This window comes from Elephantulus edwardii, unplaced genomic scaffold (genome assembly GCF_000299155.1).
Source record: "Elephantulus edwardii isolate Elephantulus edwardi_28Jun2011 unplaced genomic scaffold, EleEdw1.0 scaffold00031, whole genome shotgun sequence".
Taxonomy (NCBI): domain Eukaryota; kingdom Metazoa; phylum Chordata; class Mammalia; order Macroscelidea; family Macroscelididae; genus Elephantulus; species Elephantulus edwardii.
The window spans coordinates 9,846,606-9,874,569 of NW_006399781.1; the positions used below are offsets into that span (position 1 = coordinate 9,846,606).

A 27,964-nucleotide genomic window follows, 5' to 3' on the forward strand; every position below is an offset into this window, starting at 1 on the left:
ACAGCTGGTTTCCCTCGGCTTGTCTGCCTGCTTAACGTGGACATTTTTCATTTACGGTTCCGCACGTTACCTCCGGATGCTGGCCGGGCTTTCCTTAAAGGGGATTCAGTTCTCGGAGAGATGATGTGGCTGGAATCCGAGGAGAAGCCCCCGATCGCTGGAAAGGTGCTGCGGAAGCCAGCCAGCTAGAGAGTGCAGGTTCCAGCCTGCCGAGCGAGCGATGTCTCCCTTTCTGCGTCCGCTCTCTGCGCCTCACCCCTCACCTGGCCTTTGTTTCCTAATTGTTTAACAGTTGATAGCCTCAGATTGCAATCTGGGGGAGACGATCCCTTGTTTAATCTTTTCCCCTCAAGCTTTTATGATGTGAGCCAGAATAGAGAATTTATACATTTGTAGCTCATCTCTATGTCACTGTGTACACTTAACTTACATTGTCTTGGAAAACTGTACCCGAAGCTAAAGGGGAATTTAAGATTCTAATTGTTTTTAATGTCCTCTAGTGAAAACTAAGAAGTGATTCCTCACTACATTTCACAACTATGTTGCGCAGAAGTGCATGTATTTTTTATAAAGTAAACATCATCGGGATTAGTTTATGTTCGCTGTGTTTGAGAAGGATGGGTAAGTTCTAATATGTTTACGGTGTGCTAAGTTGGTGTGATTGCTTGCTCATAGTTATAACAAAAAGTTAGTATTTGTGATTGGATTTGTTTTCTAAGGCGCTGATTTGTTCTGGTGAAAGTTGTTAACAGTCAAGTACTAAAAGAATGTGACATTGTGACATGCTCTGCCCTGGGGCAGCTCCTCAACCCAAATCTAATAGCATTTTCTGTCTGTCTCCCTTTGAACTGTCTGCACTCTGGCCGGAAGCATGCACTTGGTTTCTTCCAGTCCCAGAGAAAGCAAAGTGCCTTATTGCAAACTGCTAATCACCCAATCTTGTCACGTTTATCTTTAGTAATCAATACTCTGTTTTGAGATTTTCTTGTTATAATGTTTAGAAGCCTTCTAAAGCAAGGCTTTGAAATTATGCCTCACACGCTGTCCTCTGAGTTATTCATATTAGCCAGTCTTCCAACCTTCAGCTGTTTCATTTCAAAGTTAACATGCTTGGGGACTTCGATTGTTCTTTTGTCTCTCACACTGGTGTTGCCTCTCACTCTGCTCCCCTTTATCTTTATTTACTTCTATTTGAGTGCCTTTGAAGAATCTCATTGACATTATAGGAGATGGGAGACCTCTGCCTCGTTTTAAATCAGACCTTTGTCTGACTTTCGGATGACTGTGGTTTCCGATTTTGCTGTTTTTTTTTTTTCTTTGGTAGGTTGAACAAGTGAAGTAACATTTTACACCCCATCCTCTGGATTAGATAGAAACATCTTGATATAACCCCTCAGCATTTTCATTTTTCTTGGACATCGCAAACTTTGTTGGAAGTAGCCATTTAAAGTTATTTACAGTAATTGAAATCTCCTAGCAAAAGACTGTGCATTCGCACAGGGTATTTTTAAAATGGATTTACGTAATTGAACTTATGAAATATTCATCAGACTCTATCTCGTGTACATTTTTTGAGGGGGCTTTGGATTTATCAAAGTAAAACTACGCCTTTCAAGACACAGAGGGGATGCAGAACCAACCTCTAGCCTCTCTCTGTGGCTGGATTCTAGATAATGTTTATTTTCATGTATAGGGTACTTGTAGGGGGAAAGAAAACCCACAATAACTCTTAATTGTTTAATATCAAACAATAAAATCCTGTGTATCAGTGACTGTCAATAGATGGCTTTCTGTTTAAAAATTGAAGCTACTCCAGAAGTAGGAATTCATTTATTTAGTAAACAAAGTCAGTCAAACCAGAGCTGTGTCCTGGGGAACTGTCAAAAGAATGGCTCCAGAGGGCCAGAGGCCACAGCCGCTGCTCTCTGCCTCTGGGAGCAACAGGACTGTGATTGGCAGAACCGGTCAGTTGGGTTTGCTGTCTACCTGCCCTCCCACTGTGTGCGGCAGCTGAGTTAATTGCTTGGGGAACTCTAAGGACTCAAGATAGCCAAGATGACCAGTTCTGCCAGATGGCAGCCTGAATCTGGCAATTGTTTTAAAAATTAAGAATGTTCTCTAAGAGCTCTCGGATCCTTAGTAAAGAAAAATAGATTCAGAAACCCAAATGCAGAAGATATATTCACGCTATTTCAGTTTTTATAAGGATCTAAAGACAGAGATTTAGGTAATGCCATGCCTCCTGCCCCCCAGAGCAATCTAAAAGGTAAATTATCACACACATATAAGATCATGATTCAGAAACTGTTCTCTGAAAATAGACGTTAGCATAAGAATTACCTGGGGAAACTTTTCTTTGTCACTATTCAGTGTATGCACATAATCACCGTAATCAGTGCTAAAGTTTTTATCACCTCTTAAAGTAACTTCACATGCCCATTAATAGTCTCTCCTCCCTTTTCACCATCTCTTTAAGCCTACCCTTCACCACTAGGTCCCATTCATTCATTCATTCATGCTATCAAGTTGAAATCAACTCATAGCTGAGTTTTCAGAGATTATAAATTGCATAGGAGGAGAGTGCCCATTGTTCTCCCACAGAGCTGCTGGGAGAGGATTTGAACCATCTGCCTTTGGGTTGACAGCACAACTCTTTACACAACTAGACTATCACCGCTCCATTTTTCTTTATATTTTTTTGTTGTTGGGCGCTGTTGAGTCAACTACAATTCATCGAGATCTTAATAAACAGCAGATCTGAACCTTGCTCACTGCTGTGCCATCGCACAATCTCTGCTGTGTGTTGTCACTGTGTCAATCCATGTTATTGGAAGTCTCTCTATGTAGAGTGACCTATTCTGGGCTTTTCACATAAGTAAAAGAATATGGTTTTTTTTTCTCTTTTTTAAAAATTTCATTATTTTTTGTGTGTACCGTCAAATCAGACTGGTATAGGAGGACATTGTGCCTCCTTCTCGAGCAGAGCATCTGGTGGATTTGAACTGTGCACCTCTGAACTTGCAGTTGCAGCTTCTTGCCACTAGGCCACCAGAGCTCGCCACAAGAATATGTTTTATAGTCACTGTTACTAGCTTCTTTGGCAGAGCATAATATTTTTAAGGTTTGTCTGTGCTGTAGTGTATGTCAGTTTACTCCTTTTTTTGTTGCTAAGTAATATTCTGTTATATCCATTTCATCAGTTGATGTACATTTGGAGTGTTTCCAAATTTTGGCTGATATGGATAATACTGTTATGAATATTCATGTACAAAGTTTCATGTGGATGTAGATTATAATTTCTCCTAGGGGTGTATATAGGGAGCTCTGTGGGTTAGAGGGTTTGTGGAATTGTGCTGCCAACTCAAAGGCATGTAGTTCAAATCCCAAAACCTCCCAAAGGGTCAACTATGAGTCGGTTCCAACTCAGCAGAACCTAACAACAACAAAGAGGAGTCTACCCAGGAGTAGAAGCAGTGCATCATATAAAATTCCTGTTTAACATTCTGAGGAAATGCTAGACTATTTTCCAAAGTTGCTGCATCATTTTACATTTCCAGTGTATAAGGGTTCTAATTTCTCCGTATCTTCACCAGCACTTGTTATTATGTCTTTTTAAAAGTAGGATCATCCTGGTGAGAGAGAACTGGTATTTCATGATGGTTTTGGTTTACATTTCCCGAATGGCTAATGAATGTCGATATCAAGATTACAGCCTTAGGAATCCTGTGGGACGGTTCTGCTCTGCCCCACAGGATTGCTGTGTGTCAGAATTGCTTGACAGCTGTCGATAGTTGTAGAGGGGCTTCAGGCCTTTTGTTAGCCTTTTGGCTAAGAGTTGTGCTCTACGGAGTCTCAGTGCTACAATGGTTAAAGCACTCAGCTGTACATGGAAAAGCTGGGTGTTCAAACCTCCCAGACCCTCCATAGGAGAAGGAGACAGTTTGTTTCCTTAATGATTTACAGTGTTAGAAAAACTATGGGCCGTTCTACTGTGTCCAACAGGGTCACTATAAGTTGGAATTGGCTTGATGGTGGTGGGCTGGTTGGTTTTGTTCTTCTCGCTTTTAATGGCCAGTGAAGGCACCCTGGTGGTGCAGTAGGTTAGACATTGGACTACTAACCTAAAGATCATAGGCCAAACCCATGGGCCACTCCACTGGAGGAAGATGAAGCAGCCTACTTCTATCAAGATTGCAGCCTTAGGATCCTGTGGGACGGTTCTGCTCTGCCCCATAGGATCACTGTGCATCATAATTGTTTGACAGCTGTGGATTCGGTTTTACAGCTTCACTAGACAGTAATCTGGAGCATCTTTACATGGATATCTCTTCTGTGCAGAAACATCTATTCAAGTCTGTTGCCCATTTTAAAATTAGATTATTTATCTTTTCAATGTCAAGGTATATTCAGCTTCTTTATATATCCTGGATATAAGTTCTTCATCAGATATGTGATCAGTAAATATATTATTCTATTTTGTGTTTTGCATTTTCACTTTCTTTATGACATCTTTTGCAACACAGAAATGTTTTACTTTAAGTGCAGTTTATTTTTTTTTTCTCTTACTGCTTACACTTTTGGTGTTCTAAGAGACCATTGCCAAATCCAAGGTCAGAAAACTCTACTTCTGTGATGTACTTTTAAGGATTTTGAAGTATTAATGCTTCCATTTATGTCTGTAGTCCATTTTAAGTTACTTTTCTGTCTATAATATATAAGGAAGAAATTGAACTATGTTTTTTTGAATGTGGATACCCAGTTGTTCCAGCACTGTTAGTTGAAACATCTATTCATCGAAGTTCTTGGAACCTGACCCCGAGAATGGAAAACAAAATAAAACACTGCTGCCGTGTGCCTGCCTCCAGGGATAGGCATTTAGTTGATCTGTGGTGGGACCCAGATCACGGCATTTTTTTAAAAGCTCTCCAAATTATTCTAAGTAGTCTTTTAAAACTATTTGTGCTGATAGAAGGTCAGTCTTAGAAGAAGAGAATCTCTTCTGAATCAAGAGAGAGGATGGGTATAGTGAGATAATTCTGAGAAGAAAAGGAGGGAAGAGAGAAAAATGAAGATATATACCAGAAAACAAGAATTTTTCTGCATTAATTAAGAATTGTTCTGTGCTGTTGAGTCAAAACAGACTCATAGCTGACCCTCCAGTGAGTTTTCTGAGGCAGTAAATTGCATGGGAGGAGACTGCCCATTTTTCTTTCATGCAGCTGCTTGTGGAGTTGAACTGCCTATCTTTGAGTTAGCAACACAGCTCCTTACTACTAGGGCACCAGATCTGTCCAAATAGGAGTTAGTCATCTGCAAAGAGTGAGTATATCATTGGAGGTTGATAAAATATATTAAAATGAGGTGAGGCACTCATTTAGGTGAGATTTGTTAAACACCTTCACGGAAACACTGCATGGTTCAAAATCAGGAAAGGAGTGCGTTAGGGATGCATCCTCTCCCCATGCCTTTTCAATCTGTGTGCAGAACAGATTATTTGGAAAGCAGGGCTTTCTGAGGAGGAGTGTGTGGCATCAAGATTGGAGGGAGACTCATTAACTGCCTACGATATGCAGATGACACAACCTTGCTTGCTGAAACTGAAGAAGACCTGAAGCACTTGCTGCAAAACATCAAGGACTATAGTCTTCAATATGGATTGAAGCTCAACATCAAGAAGACAAAGGTTCTCACCACTGGGCCAATTGGTAGCACCATAATAGACAAAGAAGAGATTGAGGTTGTTAGCTTGCTCAGATCCACAGTCAATACTCTTACTACCAGCAGTCAGGAAATCAGAAGATGAATTGCATTGGGAAAATCTGCTGTCATAGACCTCTCCAGAGTGCTGAAGAGATGTCAGTTTAGATACAAAGATGCACTTAATCCAGGCCATGGTCTTCTCAATTACTTGTTAGGATTCAGAATGTTGGACAATGACTAAGGATGACAGAAGAAGAATAGACGCCTTCAAGTTGTGATGCTGGAGAAGAGTCTTGAACATACCATGGACTGCCAAGAAATCAAATAGGTCTGACTTGGAGAGGGTGAAACCAAGTCTCTCCTTGGAGGCTAGGATTTTGAAGCTCTGCCTCACATACTTTTGGCACGTGGCCAGGAGAGATTGGTCCTTGGAGAAGAACATCATGCTCAGAAGGGTGGATAGACAGAGCAGGAGAGGGAGATCCCAGATGAGATGGATTGATACAATAACTGGGGTGATGGGGGGGTTGGTGTGTCAGAATTAGTGAGACTGGCTAAAGACAGGGAACGGCTCAGAGCTGCTGTACATAGGATCGTTATACATCACAGGCGACTCAACCAATAACATTCTATGACAGGTTTGGAAGCAGGAGTGGCGTCCACTTCGTCAACAACTTGCCTCTGGAAACTATGAACTTTGATAAATGTCGATAGTTGTAGAGGGACTTCAGGTCTTTTGTTCATAGGGTCACTATGAGTCATGCTCAACTTGAAGGCAATCAACAACAACATTTAGAGAAATCTGGTGGTTTAGTGATAAGAAGCTGTGTTGCAATCTCAAAAGCATTTGGTCAAATTTGCCACCTGCTTCACAGTAGAAGGATGGGCAATCTCCTCCCATGCAATTAACTGCCTCTGAAAACCCACTGGAGGTCAGCGATGGGTCAGTTCTGGCTCCACGACACACAACAACAGTAACAAATGCCTATAGGCAACTCTGGTGGCCTAGTGGTATGAGACTCTGCTGCCATTCCAAAAGCATGTGGTTCAAATCTCCCAACTGCTCCACAGGAGAAAAATGAACAGTCTCCTTCTGTGCAGTTTACAGCCTCTGAAAAAAATTACTAGAGGCTCAGCTATGAGTCTGTTCTAACTTGATGGCACATAGATGCCTGTAGGAGCCCTGGCCACATTGAACATGATGTGTCAGTTAGTGGTTCAAATCCACCAGCCACTCTATGGGAGAGAACAGGCATTTCCTCCATAAAGGTTCACAGCCTTGGAAACAGAGTGGAGGATCTCTACAAGTAAAAAGTGATTTAGCAATGGTGAGTCTGATATTTTTAAATATAACTGTAGGGAGCTCTAGTGATAACAGTGGTAAGAATCTGTGGTGCAATCCTGAAGGCCCACAGTTTAAACCCACAGATGGGCAATCTCCTCCCATGCAATTACTGCCTCTGAAAAACCACTGGAGGGTCAGTTATGGATTGGTTCTGACATGATGGTACACAACAACAATTTAGAATACCTGGTGATGCAGTGAGTTATGTGTTGGCCTGCTAAAGAAATGATTGTTGTTGTCTTTGTTATATACCATCAAGTCAGAGCAGACTCATAGCTGAGCCTTCAACGAGTTTTCCTAAGTAGTGAATCACATGGGAAAAGTCTGATCATATTTCTCCCACTGGGCAGCTGGTGGATCCAAACCACAGGCCTTTGGGTTGACAGCTTAATTCCTGACCACTAAACCACCAGGTTCCCTCGCTTGCAAGGAAAGTGGTTTGAATCTATCAGCTGCTCTATGGGGAAAAGATGGTTATCTGTTCTTGTTAGGATGTACAGCCTCAGAAACCCAGTTGAGGATTGCCATCAGTCAGAATCCTACTTAATGGCAGTGATGTGGTTTTTTGTTGTTGTTGTATAGAGGGAGCCCTGGGAGCACAGTGGTTAAAGTGCTTGTCTGTCAACCCAACCATTTGCTTTCCCCCCAGGCCTTGCACAGGAGAAGATAGGAGTCTGCTTTCATAAAGCTTCCTTGGACAGCAATGAGGTATAAGCCTGTTATAGATGTGCTCAGACCTCTCATGTACATTGTTTCATTTAAAATAGAATTGTAATGATGCAAGTTAATGTTACCCTCACTTTACATATGAGGAGACATATGCATATGGTAACATATGTTAAGTGCCATTTTTACCCTACAGCTCATCACAACCCTATGAACAGCAGATCTGAGCCTTTCCCTGTCTTGCACCAGATCTCCCACGGACTCAAGCACATTGTTACAGTTACTGTGTCGGTCCATCTTGTTGAGAGTCTTCCTCTCTCACTGACTCTTTATCTTTCCAAGTATGATACCCTTTCCAAAGACTGACTCTTCCTGACAACATGACCACAATTTCACCATCCTTGCCTCTAAAGAGCTTTGCCCTTTTGACAGTTCATGGAATACTCAGTACTCTTCTCCAGTACCACAACTGAAAAGCATCAGTTTTTCTTCTATCATTCCTTACCCATTGTACAACCTTCAGGGGCCTAGGAAGTAACATTCTTTCCACTACGTTATTTATCTACTGTCTCCACTCATTCAGAAAAAAATACCCCACAAGAGGGTAAATATTTTGGTCTATTTTAAACAATACTGTGTATCCAGTACCAAGAGCACAGGGTAGTGTAGAGTATGTTAAGGGGAAACATAAAGGTAGGAGGAAAATGGAGAATGCTGAGGGCAGATTAAAGTCCACAAAGGACTGATGTAGTTAATGTATAGTTGATAAGCAGGCAGAGATTCTTCAAGAAGGTTAAGGCACCATCAGATGAATAGGCCTGTGGTTAGTAAGTCAGGCAGTGCCAAGACATAGATTAGTCTATATCAGCAAATTCAATGTGTTTTTAGTACTGATATTTTATGTGTTTCATTCACCATCTTATACCCATCGTTTGGCCCATAGACACTCCATAAACCTTTTTTATTAGTAGTTTGTCTATTCTAGGGCAGGGAATCTTTTCACATTATATTTGTAAGTGCTATTAGGATAGCATTGCTCTCAGCTCAACTCTCAATTCTCTCTCTCTCATTCTCTGTCTGTATGTGTGTGTGACATCCTTCCATATTACTCCTACAATCACGGTATTTTAAAGTGAGCCCTTGGTAATGGTGGGGATGAGTTCTGTTGAATTGGGATAGTGTACCACCATTGTTGGCAAGTAATGGAAACACATTTTTTTTGCTCTTTATACTTTAACAGGAGCTTCACACACATCACCTTGAAGAGAGGATGAAGGGCTCCTTTGGGATATTGTTGTTAGTTCCAGCTTAGTCTTTTGCAGCTTGTGACCCAGTGTGTGTAAACTGTGCTTCACAGCATTCTCAGTGCTGTGACCACTTGGAAAGAGATTCACAGACTTTTGTACCATACCAAGGTGCCTCTGGGTGGCTTCATACCACAAATCTTTTGGCAAGTAGTTTGGTATTTAACCATTTGTGCCGCACCATCCCCTTATACAGCCATATACTTACCCGCCTGCCTTCTCTGTATCAGATATTATTTATGTAAAATAGATTAAATTATCTTGTTTCTTTACTTGCTATAAGGCTCAGTAAAACTAAAAGAAACTGAATTGGACTAAGTCAGTTATGGTCTTGGTAATACCTACTCAGCTTTTAAATGTTTTTTTCCTCTGTTTTAGTTATAACATAAAAAATAAAGAAATTGTACAAAACCATCTCATAGCTGCCTAGCCCTAACATTGCAGAATTCTTGGAATCCATTGTTAATTACCTGCATCAAGTGACAATTCTAAGGTCAGTTGGTTAAAATGTCCTGTAATTCCATTCTTTCACAGTGTGTGAGCCTGTGAGAGCCAGAACTGGGTGGTACTACTTTTCCCCCCAGACCTCCCAGCCATTCCACCTGTGACAGGCTTTTCTATCATTCTTTCTAGTATAAAATATTTGAGTTTTGCTTCTCTGGCCGGTTTCTTATTTACATAGTTGTAACTTTCTTGGATTTTACCATATTTTCATAGATATTTAACCCCTATAAGATATGACAGCTGCTGAGGGAAAGAAAGTGGAGTTAGAAATGTTTCAGATGTGTGAGCTCTGGTGGCCTAGTGGCAAGAAGCTGCGCTGCAATCCCAGAGGTGTACAGTTTGACTCCACTGGGTGCTCTGCCGTAGAAGGAGGGACAATCTCCTCCTATACCAGTCAGATCTGATTTGATGGTACACACACACAAAAAAAAAATAAATAAAATTTTTAAAAAAAATGAACAAACAAAAAAATGTTTCAGGTGGAAATATGTAGGTTAGCCCCAGTTGTTGTTATGTGCTGTCAACTTGAAACTGACTCATTGGAGACCATCGAGCAGATTTGCACAGGAGGAAATTTCCCATCTTTCTCCTTCTGAGCAGCCGGTGGATTTGAATCATGTGCCTTTGGGTTTGGCAGTATAACTCCTGGTCAAGCCCTGGAAAGATCATATGACTTTCATATTTGCCCAGGGCCTTCCTTATTAACAGGATCAAGATCTGGTCAGATCTGAGCTTGCTACCTTTAGGCATGCTGTTCTCGTTGTTTGGCCATCGTTCTGTGTTGTCAAGAGAGTTTGCATCAATTAGAGTAGCACTTTGGAAGTCTGGGCTAGTGGGGGATGCTGCCACCCATAATCCAAAAACCTGCTAGATGGTGGTTTTCACCCTTTTCCTCACTTTGATTTTCATTAGATCTTTTAAGAGCAACACTCATCATCTTGACCCTTCCTACTTTATATTATCATTTCAGTCTCAAGCTCGATGAAAGGATGAAACGAGAACATGAGACCTCACTAAAATCGTATGCAGTGCAGTGAAACCTGTCAGAGGTGGAACTCAGTGGGACTGCCTTGTTTTTCTGGGTCTTGCAAGTTTTCCTTTGGCAGGGGACAGTCTTGCTACCCCTCACTTTTAAAGGGGGCTTGTATTTTATTTTCCTATTAATCAGTCCAGTCATCCATTATTATTAATGCATCTTAGTTACATGTTTGATCAATTTTGGACTGCAACAGTTGAAAGAAATCATCTATTTCCTCCTTTCTGGCTCTGGTTGTTGGCGCATAAATTTGAATGATAGTGGTATTAACACATCTTTCTTGTATGTGTATGGATATTTTCCTGTCACTCATAACATTGTATTTCAAGATGGGTCTAGAAATGGGCTTTTTAACTATGAAAGCAACCTCATTTTTTTTTCATCTTCTCATCTCCAGCATAGAAGATCATATGATTGTCTAACTCAAAATGTCTGAGGCCTGTCCATCTCATTTTGCTAATACCTAATATGTCGATATTTATGCATTCCATTTCTTTGTTTACAATGTCTAGTTTTCCTGCATTCACGCTTCTCACATTCCATGTACCAGTCTTACAACTGTTTGTCCTCCTTTGTGTTTCCAAATTTAAGGGCTCAGCCTTAGTTGCCAAATCTGTTAGTCTGTTCTAAGTGTGCTCTGCTGTCTTAACAGTATTTTTTGAAGTCCTGTTATATTTCGGAAGTGGATGGTCAGTTAATCTGTAACAATTCTTTAGAGATTTTCTTTTTTAGTTTCTGGAAATCATGAACTTGTTCATCAGAACACATATAGGAACTGAAATATAAGTGTCATCTCTGGTCTGGGAAATTACAGACTAAATTGTAAAATTGAATAGCTTACACAATCTTTTAGATTCCAGAATATGTTTCCACAAGTTTCAATCCCCCTAACTGCAATCTCTGTGGGCTCTTCACAATTCCTACACAGGAATTTATATTTTGTTTTAAATTTTTTAATTGTGATTTTAACAAAAGTTTACAGAGAAGTTGTTTTCATTCATTCATTGTTGAACGTTTCCCTCCCTACTCTTCCCTTCCCTTCTCCTAGTTCACTGTCTTTAAAAAAATATATATAAATTCATTGTTGCACAGTTTGCGCCCTTACCCTCTCTCCCCTCCCCAGTCCTCTTTGCAATGTACCTCTTATTCTGGACCATTGTTTTACATATAATGTCTAATCATATATTCCTTTTCAGCAGTTCTCTCCCTCATCTGTTCCAATAGTGTTAATTATCTATCCATTCTTTTTCTATTTTCCTCCTAACCATCAATGTCAGTCCTGCTTCATAACAGTGGTGTTATGCAGTATTTGTCCTTTTGAGACTGAGTCATTTCACGCAGCATAATATTCTCCATGGTCACCCTTACTGTGTAATGTTTTATCAGTTTATTAGTTTTCAGTGCTGCATAGTATTCCATTGTGTGAATATACCATCCTTTTTCCATCCATTTTTTTTGTTGTTGTTGATGGTCACTTGAGGTGTTTCCACCTATTTGCCATTGTGAATAATTCAACAATAAACATGCATGTCGTCTTACTACTTTTTGATCACTCATTGTAGTGGAAAAATTTGAGTTTTCCTTCTTAGATAGGAAAAGTCTTACACAATGTCTGGCTTTTGCAAATTTTACTATGTAGCCAACTAAGGGATTGGATGGGAAGAGAGGAGGACCCACTAAAAATACCCACTAATATTTTATTTTCTTGTTTGATATTTGCTAGCTTTGGAAAATTGTTCTGTTCAGAATTCTCCAAGTACATGTTGGTTGATGGACTGATGATGAATTTGCAAGTTTTGTCAAAGAAAATTTTTTTTTAAAATTAAAGAAACCCAGATGCTTTTTGTTGCGCTTATTTCATCATTCAGGACATTTTCTGGGCCCTTTTTTGTTTTTAAATTTCTGTAGTCATTAAACAGAGAAATTGACTGTCTGGACCTGGCAGTTTTCATATCCAATAGCAGTAATATACATGGCAATGTGATAAAAGCATCTTGCAGAAGGTCATTGTAAATTACAGGGGAACCCTGTGAATGCTTAATTGTTTAAAAATTTTAAGGAAAAAAAAAAAAAAGTAGGACTTCCCACTGGCAGGTGGTAGCAATTTGGTGAATTCCTGGGTTGGGAATAATAGAATTACTAGAACAGTTCTAAGAAGACAATTGAATGAAAATAGATAATTTTATTTTTAGAGAAAAATTCCTGAGAAAGGAAATAATAAGTTAAACAATTAATAGCTGAGGAAATAAAGAGAAGAGTTGGAGAAAGATGGGAGCAAACAATGAGGAGAGAACAGGGGAGCTGGCGGGGCAGGTGGCAGCCAGGACTGTGGTTTCTGCCTTAAGCTGAAGGGAGTGGATCCAGACTCTGTTACAAAGTCATAAAGGGAGCTGTCACAATTGCAACTATTAAAGAGGGCTCAATTTGCAAAATATGCCCACTGAGAATTCTTACTCCTTCTGGGCTCTTGCCTGCATTGCTAGTAAAAGGTTGACTTGCCGTTAGTGGGACTCGTCAGGCTATCTGCAGGTAGACCATCGATAATTGAGAAGAGCAGATAAAGTGCGCTAAACTACAGAGCCACAATTGGGGTTCCCCCCCCAAGGGAAGAGGATCTCTTGATTAAAGTCAGATTAAACATTTTGCTAATTACTCACCAATTATTTCCCCTCACATAACAAATTCACATACAAGTAGAAATTCAGAAACAGGTAGGACATACTTTTGGCTATTTTCCTGCACTCTTTCCAGATCTAAATGATGATTGCGCTTTAAATCTCTGTTAAGCTTAGAAACTCTTGGGAAATACCCACCTGATACTGCAGCTGCCAGAGCTCAAGAGCCAATTCGAAATTTTACTACTTTGCCAGGTTCTCCCCCACCCCCCCCTTATCTCCTGCCCTCCTTTTCCAGGCCATATCTGGGCAGAACTTCTTCCATCTGTTTGTCTAATCAAGAATAAGTGAACGTTTGTTTTCTGCTCCTTGTTTTAATGATTGAAAAGAATCTAGTTGTATATTCTTAGAGTCTAGGAAACTGAAGTAATGAGATTTTTTGAAGGAAGAACAACAAATGTCTAATCATTTATATCTTCTGTAATGGTATCTTTTCACCAAGTAGGACTTCTGCCATAATGCCTTGAAACACTTTGTGTTGCCTGCTTTCCTTTGCACAGGAGATACTCTCTGTGGATAATATGGCTTGCTTTTAACGAAATCTCAAGCTTTAGAGTATTTTTGCTTGAGCTGAACAGCTTTCATCACCATTTGTTTTACCTATCTAGCCTTTGTCTTTCTCTTGCTTAGTATTTAAAAGGCCTTGGAATGGTTTTGAAAAAACAAATAGCTGTTCTAAAAGCCTTGAGCCACATCTAGAAAGTAAAGAAGGATGATAAAGAGAACTGTGCGGTTCATATCCCGTGAAGGGACAGAGAATCAGGGGAAGGAAGGGACTCCAAGAGTAAGGTTTTAAAGCTCTCGAGTAATGTGACCTGAAATACATACACACCACTCCTCGATTAACAGCTATTTTGTTATCTCATGTTTTGCATTCACAACAATAGTAAGAGAATCTTCTATACAACTATTTTCCATCTTAGCAATATGCCTTTGGCAGTGGGAAAAAGCTGGGGTATGAGGTGAGAGGTCCATGGACCGTGATGGTAAGGCCATGCTTCTCAGTGTTTTGGCAGATATATAATGATGTAATTTGGCAGTTAAGTAATGATGTCATCATCCTCCATTTTGTGATCTGATGTGATCACCCACCAATTTTGCATTGCATCAATTTGTGTGTAACAGCTCTTGCTTTTGGAACCTAACTTAACCACATCATTAAGTAAAGAGTAGAAGAGTTATGCATTTGAGCTGACTGTGAGTTGGACGTGAAGGCTGAGCACAAGGAAAATACAGTCTTGAGTCTTCTGTCCTCTAAAGAGAAGCTTCTTCCAGCTCCAGGTAACCAAAGAGCTTCCACAAACCAGGAATGTAGGCTTTTGGGACCTTTCTTCCGGGTTTACCCTTCCATGGTAAATTCTTGTTCTTTTTCATCACAAGAAACAAAGTTTTGTTTTAAAAATTCCTTTGTTATTGTTTTGCTAAACATGCTCTTCAGTTCTCTTCTTTGGGGATATCATTCGCAAAATATAGTTTATGCGAGAATTTTTCTAATATTAAAGTGGTAGATTATCTTATTCAATATACTTAAATAACAGTGAAAAAATCCAGTTTTCCCCTTTCTGTTTCTCAAGTTGACCTGCCCGTATTGGCCTCTGTTGACCAACTAAGTCTTGAATTATTTTTTCTTAGTTGCTGTTGTGTTGGTAGAGGCTCATGGCAAACTTTGTGTGTAAGAGAATGAGTTGTTGCTCAGATCTGTGACTTCATGATCTTACGTTGACTTTGTTGTTTTGGCTGTGGTGTCAATTCATCTCATTGATGGATTCTCTTGCTCTCCAATTGATACTGCAGCCTGGGCTAACTTAACTGACCTCTACAAAACCTGGCCTGTAGGGTCAAGTAAGGGTTAAATGAGAGATGGAGTACATAAAAACGGAGTAGAATGCATGGACTGTGGTGAAAATGACCACCAAGTCCATCTCGATTGCTGGCAACTGTGTGTGCTACCGGTTCAACTCTTCCATGGAAGTTTCTTGACCATAGTCTTTAGATAAGCAGGCCTCCAGCCCTTTCTTCTGTAGTGGTGCTGAGTGCTTCCAAATCCCAACCTTTATATAGTTGTTGAGCACAAGCTGAATATGTCACCTTGGTGTATGTTAAGCCTTGAATAAATGACCGTTACTAATACACATTTTTGGAAGCAGGAGTGACATCCACTTCCTAAACAACATGCTTCCAGAAACTCTATGAACGTTGATAAATGTCGATAGTTATAGAAAGGCTTCAGGCCTTTTGTTCATAGGGTCACTATGAGTCATACTCGGTTCAAAGGCAGCCAGCAACAACAATACACATTAGTTTCTTTCTTTCATCCCTCCTTAGATTTCATGAGGTATTTGCCATGTAAAAGGCATGTGGGTAAGTTAGAGTCAAGGAAGAAAGGGAAAAGAGAGTAAAATGGGATTCCTGTCTTCAAGAACACACAATCTACTCAGAGATATGAACATATAAGCAAATCTAATAAGACAGGCTTCTTAAACTTTTTGGTTTCGGGACCAAAAAGAATCACTGAAGATCCCAAAGAGCTTTTGTTTATCAGTTATATCTTCTATGTTGATTATGTTAGAAAGGAAAAGTGAGAAAATGTTAAAAGATTAATTTTAAATAATGTAGTCATTAAACATTAAAATAAATAAATAACGTTTTAAAGAAAAAGAACTGTGTTTCCCAAGCCTCCAAAAATTTTCGTGAGACAAGTAGTGTTATGAAAAGAGGTAATTGCAAACTGGCAGTCGATTTGCCCAGTGCAACCCTATAAGACAGAGCATGTCTGCCCCTTAGTTTCCAAGACTGATCTTTGAGGAAGCTGACTCCCACATCTTTTCTCTCACAGAGCAGCTGGGGGCTTTGAACAGCTGACCAATTTGAACCGTTAATAGTCAAAATGCTTTCACTATGGTATCACCAGGGTTCCCTCTTACCTCATAGGTCCCCCCTCAAATGTCTTAGAGATTTACAGGAATTCCTGAACTACAAGAGGCCCATTGCAATCATGTGCGTGTGAGGAAGGAGTAAGACATTCACAGTGTGCTTACTTGGTGCCAGTCTCTGAAGAGCTTTATACATTTAAAACTCACAACAGGTCTGTGAGGTGGATGCTGTTACTACCTCTAATTTCCAGATGAAATCAAAGCATGAAGGAGAACTCAAATGGGAAACAGTATTCATTTTCAGTATTCAGTTCAGTCCCAGGGTTCACACTCATTTCTATGCCATTGTACAGCAAACCCAGGGTGGGAACTGGGTAAGATTTTATAGAGAAGCCATTTTTCTTGAAGACGATAGAACAAAGGGCTTCTTATAGATGACCTTGTGAGAACTCTTCATTGTTACTCAATACTGAGCAGGAGTTTTATTTTTGCAAGCGTTTTCAGCTTTCCGCTCTATCCAGCACTTCTAATCACTTTACATTCCTCTTTTTCCTTTCTGGCCCTGCTTCAACCGTCCTCCACCTCATATACACCCCCTTCTCCCCGCAATCTGCTCAAGGTTCTTCCCAAATGGTTGCCACATGGGAGCGTTTACCACTTCAAGACTGATGGTAGGATTTTGTTACTTTAGGTTAAACCACAGCAAAGAGAAAGGCAGTAAGTGATAACGGGGTGATCAGCACAATATCACTACAGAAAGGGAAGATACACTGTGATGTGGAAGATTAACAGAAATCAGAAGTACAGGCAGAAGTGAGCAGTGGTGATTTCATTGTGGGCATAGAAATCAGCGTTATAGAGCAAAATTATTTTGTAACTTTAACTCAAACTAAAATTGAGGAAAAAAATAAATGATCAAAAGCCAGAGCCTAAAGAGTCTTCAGTTAAAAGGATAAAAAGTCAACTACTATGGAATTTAAAGATATAGGAATGTCGACCGAGGATATATTGATTCTGTGCCTTATCAAAAAGTTATTGTTTTCAAGATTTATTCTAAAATTCCTAATAGTTAATGGGTGACTAGAAAAGGAGTTCCATGTTGGTTGGGTTTTGTATTTTTTTTTAATCTCTGTACTGTAACCATTTTTCAGGCCTGATTCTGGCTTTCCTTTCTCTCTCGTTCATGTCTTTTGTACTCCCATTCCCTCTCCTGGAAATGGTAAAATAAAAACTTCTTTTATTTCTCCTGGGAACGATTATTTTGTGGAACTGATCACAGTTTGCAGGCTACAAACAGGAGTGTTACATCCTACCTGAGTGTACTATGTGCTCTCGCGTGGGAAAAGGACTTTGTACGGCTGGGGGTGGGGTGGGGAGATTTTTTTTTTTTAAGAATGGTTGGGAGGGTTGGGGTTTTGTTTTCTTTTCTTTTAAATTGTGATTTTAGTGAAAGTTTACAAAGAGATTGATTTTAATTCATTTTCCTGGGATCATATGGCAAACTCAGTTCTGAGACTGTGTTCCTGAATGACTGCTGTACACTGGAGACTTCTAGGCACTGAGGATTCAGTGGTGTGTACCCTTGCCATGTTGCTTGTCCTTAGAGTTTACAGCATAGCAAGGGAGAGTGTTAAAGAGCAATGTCATGCATTGTGCTCTTGCTGTTATTTGGAAACGGTGTATTAAAGGGGTAAAAAGTGCAGGCTACCGAAGTGGAATGCCTAGCCAGACCCTAGGGATCCAGGAAGGCGCCCCAAACAATGTGATGAAGGAGCTGAGTCCTAAAACCCCGCAAGGATTGGATGAAGAGAAGCGTAGGAAAGTGTTGCATGGAGAGCAGTAAGGACTCAAGTCTAGAGGTAAAGAAGAGGACATTAAGTCCCAGAAGCAGAAATTAACCTGGTGAATCAAGAGCAATATCAAACGCCAAAGGAGCCCTGGTGGCACAGGGGCTTACGCGCTCAGCGGCAGAGCAGAGGCTGGGTTGGAGCCAGTCAGTGGCTCCGTGGCAGAAGCATCAGGCAGTCGGCCTCTGCAAGGATTTATAGATTCAGTAGCCTTGTCTGGAACTTCTCCCCTGTCCTAGAAAGCTGCTGTGAGTCGGAATCAAGTTGACAGCAATGGAGAAGCAAACTACATCAAGAGAGGTGGCCTTATTCTAAGAGCAAGAGATTTTAAGAACTTGAGTAGTGGGCTCATAATTGCATGCTAGGAAAGAAACCAACAACTCTGAATACCTCTGGAAGAGAGTGAAGGACGATCGACTAGGGACATGATGCAGCTATGGGACTGTGCTAACAGTCTGAGCAAAGATAATGATGGCCTATCTTAGAAAGGGTTGTTGGGGTGAAAAGAAGTACAAAAAATCAAGGAACAGAATGTTAAATTATTTTTCTAAAGGGTAAATTAATGATTCACACACATAAATGAGCAGATGGCAAATATTTTTTAAAAAAATTCTTTAATTAGCAAGAGGGCAGTTCTGGTGGCCTAGTGGTAAGGAGCTATGCTGCCAGCCCAAGGACTTTTTGGTTTGAATCCACCAGCTACTCCACAGGAGAAAGGTGGGCAGTCTCCTCCCATGTGATTTACTGCCTCTGAAAACCTAATGGACGGTCATCTATGAGGCAGAGATTTAACGTGAAGGTACACAACAACATTTAATAAGAAAACCAATACAATGTTAACAGGAGAAGAAAAGGATTTATACATATATATAGGCAGTTGTTAAGTGCGGTTGAGTTGAATGCAACTCATAGCAATCCTGTGAACAATAGATCTGAACTCTGTCCTGTCCTTATCATCTGTGACACAGTAGAGTCCATTGCTGCAGATGCTGTATCAGTCCATCTCATTGGGGGTCCTTCTCTTATTCACTGACCCTTCCCCTTTCCAAGCATGATGTCCTTTTCCTAGGAATAACCTCTCCTAACAACATGTTTAAAATATGTGAGATAAAGCTTCACCATCATTGCCTTCAAGAAACACTCTGGTTGTGCTTTTCCCAAGACATATCTCTTTGTTCTTTTGGCAAGCCATGGGATATTCAGTACTCTTCTCCACTATCACAATTCAAATGCATTGATTCTTGTCTTGTCATTTTTAGTCATTACTCAGCTCTCAGATCCATAGCAAGTAGTTGGAAAGACTATGGCTTAAATCAGATGCACCTTAATCTTTAAAATGATATCATTGCTCCCCAGGACTTTGGGTATGAAGCCAGTCAACATTTACTAAGCAATAATCACTTGTATCCCTCCAGACACAATTAATTTGTATCTTTGTGAATCATCCCCTATAATTTAGAGAATTTTAAATATTTCAACAACTGCCCTTTTGCAGTTTGTCATACTATGTTGCTATGATGCCGATAGCTTTGTTACCAGTATTTAAACTACCAGCAGAGTCACCAGCGTGGATAGGTTTTAGTGGAATGTCCAGGCACACGTGGAAGAAAGGCATGGCAATTTACTTTCAATAATTTCCCTGTGAAAACCTCATGGATTGCAACAGATCATTGTCCAATACAGACCTGGAAGGTGAGTCCCTCGGTTGGGAGATGGCAGTGCCTGCACTTGCTAGGGTGATGTAGAGCCAGGCAGCGTTTTATGTTCATTTTACACAGACTTGTCCATGGGCCAAAGCCAATTCTAGAAAACATCACCAACTATCTCAACATCACAAAAAGCTCAGATAAAATCATATGGTTCTTTAGTCTGAATACCTAGTAGTACTTTTCTCTCATTTCATTGTCTTTCCAAATCCATGCTAATGAGAAGACAGTCACAGAATTTTCATGATAAATTGGACGGCATGACAGTGAGCAGGGGAAAGAAAAAGAAAAGTCAAGCATGATGCTTCATTCACGAGGTTGAGGGAGCACTGAGCTGAGCTGATGCTGAAGGAACAGGAAGCTGCAAGAGGAAGTCTTTGGAGCGGGAAGGTGTGGGGGTGAGAGAAGAGGATAAACAGAGAAATCGATGGCTGAGGCTGTGAGCCAGATGGGTTTACTGCTTGGGCAATGTCTTCATTTCTCAGTGCTGCTATAACAGAATTACCACAAATGAGTGAGTAGCTTTAAAGAGCAGAAGCTTTCTTCCTCCTCACAGTTCAAGAGGCTTGTGCCTGCTGATTTCAGGACGCTGACTTTCTCTAAAAGGTTAACTACTTTTTTTTTTTTTTGTCTCTAGGGGGATTCCTTGTCTCAGCTTTCTAGCCCAGGCCTTTCTTGCTTTCTTAGCCATCTCCATGTGGCTTCTAGCTTTTCCCACTTTCTTACTCTATTTTTTTGTGTGCTCTTGAGTCAGAACTGTCCATAATTGACCCTCCAGCAGGTTTTCAGAGGCAGTAAACTGCATGGGAGGAGATTGACTCCATCCTTCTTCCACAGAGCAGCTGGTAGTTTCGAACTACATGTCTTTGTGATTGCAGCATAGCTTCTTACCACTTACTCAACTTTGTGTCTAAACTCTACTTTCTGTATCTCAAGTGACTATATTTAAAGCACACCCTACAGAGAGTGAAGAGCATAGAAGGATAACTAGGAAAACATGTATGGAGACCCAAGGTGGGGCGGGGTGGGAGCAGAGGCTGGTTAGAGGTGAAACCACAGGGTTGCACAGTTTGGAGGGACGCGGTGAAAGAAGTGGGAAAGATCTGACAGGGACCTGAAAAGATGTGGTAATAATGGGCAAAGTCCAATGGTGATTGATTTTATAAAATGTAATACATTGGAGTGACTGTGTGAAGTACAATGTGAGTGAAGAATATGGTGAACACAATGTATACAAACTTTTTAAGCAAACCAATATAAAATAAAACTTAAAAAAAAACCCAGAACACACCCTGCGCTGATAGGAACTCGTTAACATAACACATACCAGTCTATTCTTAAACAGAATCTGTCTACAAGTCTTGGGATCTAGACTTCAATACATATTTGGGGTTGAGGCAGAATACAGTACATCCCAGGAAAGGCAGTAACAAAGGAAAAGAAGAATGTGAAATAAGATGGGACCCGCCGGCTGTGTAATTTTTTTGGAAATATTATTCCTAGAAATTTTTGGCCCATAGGAAACAGTGTCCTTTTATTTGAGAACTATTCCTTTATCCTGTTTCCTCCTTCCTCTGGACAGTTGTCTTAGGTGCTTGCTTGCTTAGAGTAAAAAGCTAAATGAATGATGCCGAGTAAGGTAACAGCAGATAATTTTGCTTAAGCTTCATCTCACATGGTGTAGGCATGTTGTCAGGAGGGTCCTGTCCCTGGCAAAAGCCATCCTACTTGGAAAGGTAGAGGGTCAGTGAAAGAGAGGAAGACTCTCATTGAGCTGGACTGACGCCCAGTGACTGAAGCCATGGACTTGAGCATGGTGGGCGTCATGACAATGCAGAATAGGGCACGGTCCCAAGCTGTTGTTCACAGGACACAGTGAGTCCATGTCGACTCAACAGCATTTAACAACAGTGTTGCTTAACAAAAAGGATTTAATGTAAACAAAATCTGAGATGCCTGTCATAACATCGAGCAATTCTGTTTCATAAACATACAGAATGAAAGAAGAGTGTATTGAGGGTCAGCTGTGAGTTAGTTCAGTCAGTCAGAGCACCACCACAACAGAGCTGGTTAAATGAGAATTCCAGTATAAGTCTAGTTCGGGCTCCGATCACCAGGATAGATGATTTAAACTACAATACCTCAGAATTTTCAGCCTATATATTATTAGAAAAAAAAATCTTAGTTTCTCATATTTTCCATACCTAAATAGATCTAAATAAATGAAATCTAATCTTTCCCAAGTAAAGGTGGAAAGAGCTAGACTTTGAAATCCAATGGCCCTGATAAATATAACCCTGGACAACTTCATTTAACCTGAGTCACAGCTTTCTCATCTATAAAGTGATGATCATGAAACATAAAGATTAAAGATAAGGCATGTAAAATGTGTAAAGTTAGGTACCTTAACAGCTGCAAGCCTCTTTTCCCTCTAAAGCATAAAGCTTTTTGCAGGCTTACTTTATGCCAATATCTTCTTTTGAATGTGGGTTATATTTAGCACATCACTCCTTTGCTTAATTCTTTGTCAGTCTAAATTTAGATTTTTTTCCCCCTCCAGTATAATTTCTGTAGCAGGATCTCTGTTACTTGATACATTTGTCACCTATTTAAGATACTTTGCTTTTCTCTTTTTCCAGTGTACTATTCATTTTTTCTTGCTGGTATACTAAACTTTACTATTACATTTTCCCAGAATCGTATTGCTAGATTACAATCTAAATTGAGTCTGTCATAGGCTTTTTTTTTGTCCCTTTTTCTCAGGTGCAACCAAACCCAAAAAATCAAACCCATTATTATTTAAGTTTATTCCAGTTCATAGCAAACAACCCTATAGGATAAAGTTGAACTACCCCAGAGGATTTCAGAGTTGCAAGTCTTGATGGGAGCAGACTGCCAGACAGAGTGGCTGGTGGGTCCGAACCACTCACCTTTTGGTTCTCAGCTGAGTGTTTTAACAGGCCACCAGGGTTTATTCCTTTATAAAGTGATAAGTCCTTCTAATTCAACATATTTCTAACTCAGGTTTTAAGAACACTGTTACAATTCAAGTTAAAGTTTTTAAAGTATGTTTCCTGAAATTCCATATCAATGTTTTCTTTGTCTGCCATTCTCTGAATACACACACACACACACACACACACACACACACACACACCTCGAAATAAGCAGATAGATGCTTATCCTGCTGGATCTCTTGTTGACCTCTTGCAACAAAAGCATTTCTAGCTGTTGAAAGTGATATGATAAGATTTGATTAGCCCATTGTTGAGGAAAGTGAATGTTACTAAACTTCATTCAGCCTTCATTTTCCTCAGAGGAGAGTCAGTAATCACCTCCCCTGCCCACCTCACATGATTGTTGTGAGTATATGAAATGACTTTGGAAACTTAACTCAATATGCAAATGCAAGATAATTGATTGTGTATGAGTAAGAGATCATGTAAGTGATTGCTGTTACTGTTTGCCACTCAGCGTAATCTCGCTCCATCTAGCCGCTGGCACACGCTCACAGCAGGGAGCGTCTGTGTGCCCCCAAACAAATGAGGTTGATTGCGGGCCTTGGCCCTTCATTTTCCTGACTTGCAATCAGAGAGCTTTGTGTGCTGAAACCCTGTGTGTTCAGTCAGGAGTGACTGGAGGCATTCCATCTTTTCCATGGCTGGAGAGTGTTTGCAGACTGACACCACCCAGCAACCTGGCCCAAGACAAACAGACCTCGTGAGCTACATAGTGAATTGCAATACCTGCCATTGCTCTGCTAGCTGAACAGTAAACATTTGCTGTAACTAGAAGGCTGAGTGTGCCCCTCCCCTGGTCCCTTTATTGTGAAAGTCATTTCATTTGCCAGTTGTTTTATGGCCTCCAGAATGAATCTATAGAATGAGAGAATCTTACAATTGAGAGGTCACTTGACTTAATTAAGCCCCATGATCAAAGCAAGAGTCTGTGGATTTGTTTTGTGGGTGTTTTTGAAAAAATCTTGCTCTTTAGTATTTTATTTTCTCTCTTCTAATTTTTTAAATGGTTTGCATACAATTATTCATATACTTTGTGTCTCATGCATATCCATTGTTTTAGACAGTCTTTCATTTACATTGTGTTTATTTCATGTACATTCTGGTTCATACAATCATTTGTACACGTTGTATTTTATATAATTAATTACTGCTGATCTATGCCTACTATCCCCTTGTCTTTTCAAGTCCCCACTGTACCTTTCCTATTCTGTCACCTCCCCATCCACCCACTAACCTCTGCCATACTAGTGAGTCCCTCTTTTCCAGCCCCTTCTCTCTTTCCTTTTCCCCTTTTGCATGTTTATACACATCTTGATCAGTTATTATTCTGATTTTTACAGTAATGGTCTTATGAAGTATTTATCCTCATGAGAATGAGTTATTTCACTCAGCATAATGCTCTGTAGACTCCCCTGTTATATAGTGTGTTATGAAATTGTTGTTCTTGAGTGTGCATAGGATTCCACTATGTGAATGTACCACAATATCTCAATCCATGGACATTTCAAAGCAAGAGTCTCTTGATAGATGTGCCTTACATTGATAAGGGGCTTGGTGGTTTTGAGATATCTATTCTCTTCTATTGTTGTTCTAGTTGCTTTCTATTCACAGGATAGATGTTGTTTTAGTTACTGAGAGGACCTTAGAGATCATTCTAGTCCAAATACTTGGTTTACTACTGATTAAACTGAGACCCAGAGAGGTTGAGTGCCCTGCCCTAGGTGAAACAACTAATTTATAGCACAGCTGGGACTCTTGACTCCTGGTATCATTTCCCCAAACCACCAAACTGCAAAATTACCGAGGCTATAAGTGGTGACTAGTATTAAATGTTATAGCTCTGTATATCAATGTTTTAATGTATAGTTTATTTTATACAGCAGATATTTATGTTACGTTATTGTTAGCTGCTGTAGAATCAAGCTGACCCATAGTGACCCTCTGAATAACAGATCTGAACCCTGTCCTATCCTGTGTCAACCTCATCATCTTTAACACAGTAGAGTGCCCTGCAGCAGCCAGTGTGTCTGCCACTCTACCTGGTTAAGAGTCTTCTTCTCTTTCACCGACCCTCTGCCTTTCCAAGCATGATGTCCCACTCATAGCAATATGCCTGAAGTATGTGAGGCAAAGCTTCATCATCTTTGCCTCTAAGGAACACTCTGGCTGCACTTTCTCCAAGATTTCATTATTTATGCTTTTGCAGTCCATGGGATTGTCATTTCTCTCCAACACCACAGCTCAAAGGCATCAGTTCTTCTTCTGTCATCCTTATTCACTGTCCAGCTGTCAGATGCATAGCAAGTGACTGAAAATACCATGGCCTGAATCAGATGCACCCAAGTCCTTCCTGTGTTACATTATAGGAAGACATTTAAAAATCCATTAGAAAATGGATTGGCACAGTTACTTAACAACGGGCTCCATCATATCGGGTATCGAGTTGGTGGCGCAGGATAGGGCAAGGTTCAGATCATTGATTCATAGGATCACTGAGTCGTAATTGACTCAATAGCACCTAACAACAACAAATAGTAAACTGACTTCGATTGCATGAGGAAATTCTAAATCTTTCCTTTTGTTTATGTCCAAAAGTCTGGTTAAAGCTTTACCAAAACCTCCCTGTTTTAAGTTAAACATTTCATTTTGTTTTAAAAGCATTTTTAAATTTTTCTATAACCTTTTTGTAATTTTAATGGAAGTTTACAGAAAAGTTGGATTTTCATTCATTGATTGTTACACATTTTCCTCCGTACTCCTCCTCCCTTTGCCCTCCCCCAATTAACTTTTAAAGAACAAATTTATATTTTTTTCCTTCCTTTTTTAATTTTTGATGCAAATATTCTTTCCTGTCTTCCTCTCCCTCCCCTAGCCCACCCTGCAGTGCATCCCTTATTCCAGATTGTTGTCATATGAATAATGCCTAATCATATATTTCTTTGAGATAGATCTTCTCCTCATCTGTTCTACAGTATTTGTTATCTAGGTACTCTTTCCACCCCACTCCCACCTTGTCTGTCCTATTTTATAACAGCGGTGTTACACAGTATCTGTCCTTTTGTGACTGAGATATTTCAAGCACCAGGCTCCCTCACATTGTATAATGCTCTGTAAGTTCATTGTTTCTCAATGCTGTGTAATATTCTAGTGTGTGAATGTATCATAGCATTTCTTTCCATTTATTTGTTAGTGGACACTTGGGTTGCTTCCATCTCTTTGCTATTGCAAATAATACAGCAATAAACACAGGTGTGCATACATCTGTTTGAATGGTGGCTCTAGTGTCTCTATGGTATATTCCCAGTAGTGGAATTGCTGGGTCAAATGGTATTTCTATTTCCAGCTTTTTTGAGACAGTGACATAGCAGCTTCCATAGTGGTTGCCCCATTTTACACTCCCACCAGCAGTGAAAAAGGGTTCCAGTCTCTCCACAACCTCTCCAGCATTTGTTTGTTGTCCTGTTGAACACTGCTATTGTTTTGGGGGTAAAACATGTTCTTTTTTATTTTTTGGGAGTGGGCATGAGAGGCATTGGGGTAGGGAAGAAGTTACCAATCTGCACAGCATCTCTTAAAAAAGGTATTTGGCCAAAAAAAAAATGAAAAACACATTTTTCTGGCTGTGGAATGGACTGGATCCAGGATTTCCCTCTTCCTCTCCCCCCGCCCGTTTCTGTCAGGCTTTGGTCCCAGGCCGTCAGTGGCAGTATGGAGACTGGAGTCGAGCCTGCCCATATGCCAGGGGGCTCAGAAAGGCCGTTGGGCCTCTGCCCACCTTCTGGGAGGACTGCACGTAGGGTTGCTTCACAGTTACTGCCTGCTTTGTGAAGGAGTGGAGGTGAAGGAAAGGGCAGAGTACTAATTGCCTGTGGTGGGAGAAGCTGACCCTCTGGGAAGGTCTTGAGGACTGTGAACAGACTAGAGTAGGAGGTGCGTTGGAGATAGTGTGGTGACAAGAGTTGAAATAGCAAAGACTTTAGAAAGAAGGCCCAGCAGCAGCTTTAGGCTTCTAACCGCATAGGCTAGCCTTCCTTAATGCCTTTTTAGTTGTAGAAACAAAAACACTTAGTGTATATTAGGTGCATAAGAGGCAAGAAAACACTTGCCAGGATTACCGCAAAAAACTGCTGGAGCACAAGGAGATCAATGGCTGTCTCAAGGAATTAAGGGAACAATTAAAAGAACTTACCAAGCAGTATGAAAAGTCTGAAAATGATCTGAAGACCCTACAAAGTGTTGGCCAGATTGTAGGGAAGTACTTAAGCAATTAACTGAAGAAAAATTTATTGTTAAAGCTACAAATGGGCCAAGATATGTTGTGGGGTGTCGCCGACAGCTTGACAAAAGTAAACAAAAGCCAGGAACAAGGGCTGCTTTGGCTATGACTACGCTAACTATCATGAGATATTCGCCAAGAGAAGTGGATCCACTGGTTTACAATATGTCTCATGAGGACCCTGGAAATGTTTCTTATTCTGGGATTGGAGGGCTATCAGAACAGATCCAGGAATTAAGAGAGGTGATAGAACTGCCTCTTACAAACCCAGAGTTGTTCCAGCGTGTAGGAATAATACCTCCAAAAGGCTGTTTATCATATGGACCACCAGGTACAGGAAAAACACTCTTGGCCAGAGCTGTTGCTAGCCAGCTGGACTGCAGTTTTTTAAAGGTTGTATCTAGTTCTATTGTAGATAAGTATATTGGTGAAAGTGCTCGTTTGATCAGAGAAATGTTTAATTATGCCAGGGACCATCAGCCGTGCATCATTTTTATGGATGAAATAGATGCTATTGGTGGTCGTCGTTTTTCTGAGGGTACTTCAGCTGATAGAGAGATTCAGAGAAACTTAATGGAGTTACTCAATCAAATGGATAGATTTGATACTCTGCATAGAGTTAAAATGATCATGGCTACAAACAGACCTGATACGCCGGATCCTGCTCTGCTTCACCCAGGAAGATTAGATGGAAAAAGTACATATTGATTTGCCAAATGAACAAGCAAGATTAGATATATTGAAAATCCATGCAGGTCCCATTACGAAGCATGGTGAAATAGATTATGACGCAATTGTGAACCTTTCAGATGGCTTCAATGGAGCAGACCTAAGAAATGTCTGCGCTGAAGCAGGTATGTTTGCAATCCGTGCTGATCATGATTTTGTAGTACAAGAAGACTTCATGAAAGCAATCAGAAAAGTGGCTGATTCTAAGAAGCTAGAGTCTAAATTGGACTACAAACCTGTGTAATTTACTGTATGGTTTTTGCTGGCTGCACGACAGATACTG

The 27,964-nt window shown here is 40.3% G+C and overlaps 1 protein-coding gene and 1 pseudogene across 1 annotated transcript in view; both read left to right on the top strand.

The window, feature by feature from the left end:
- Nucleotides 1–27,964, top strand: part of MAP3K13 (mitogen-activated protein kinase kinase kinase 13) — a 218,861-nt gene that overhangs the window by 100,774 nt on the left and 90,123 nt on the right. The window lies entirely within an intron of this gene.
- Nucleotides 121–27,925, top strand: LOC102844426 (annotated as a pseudogene).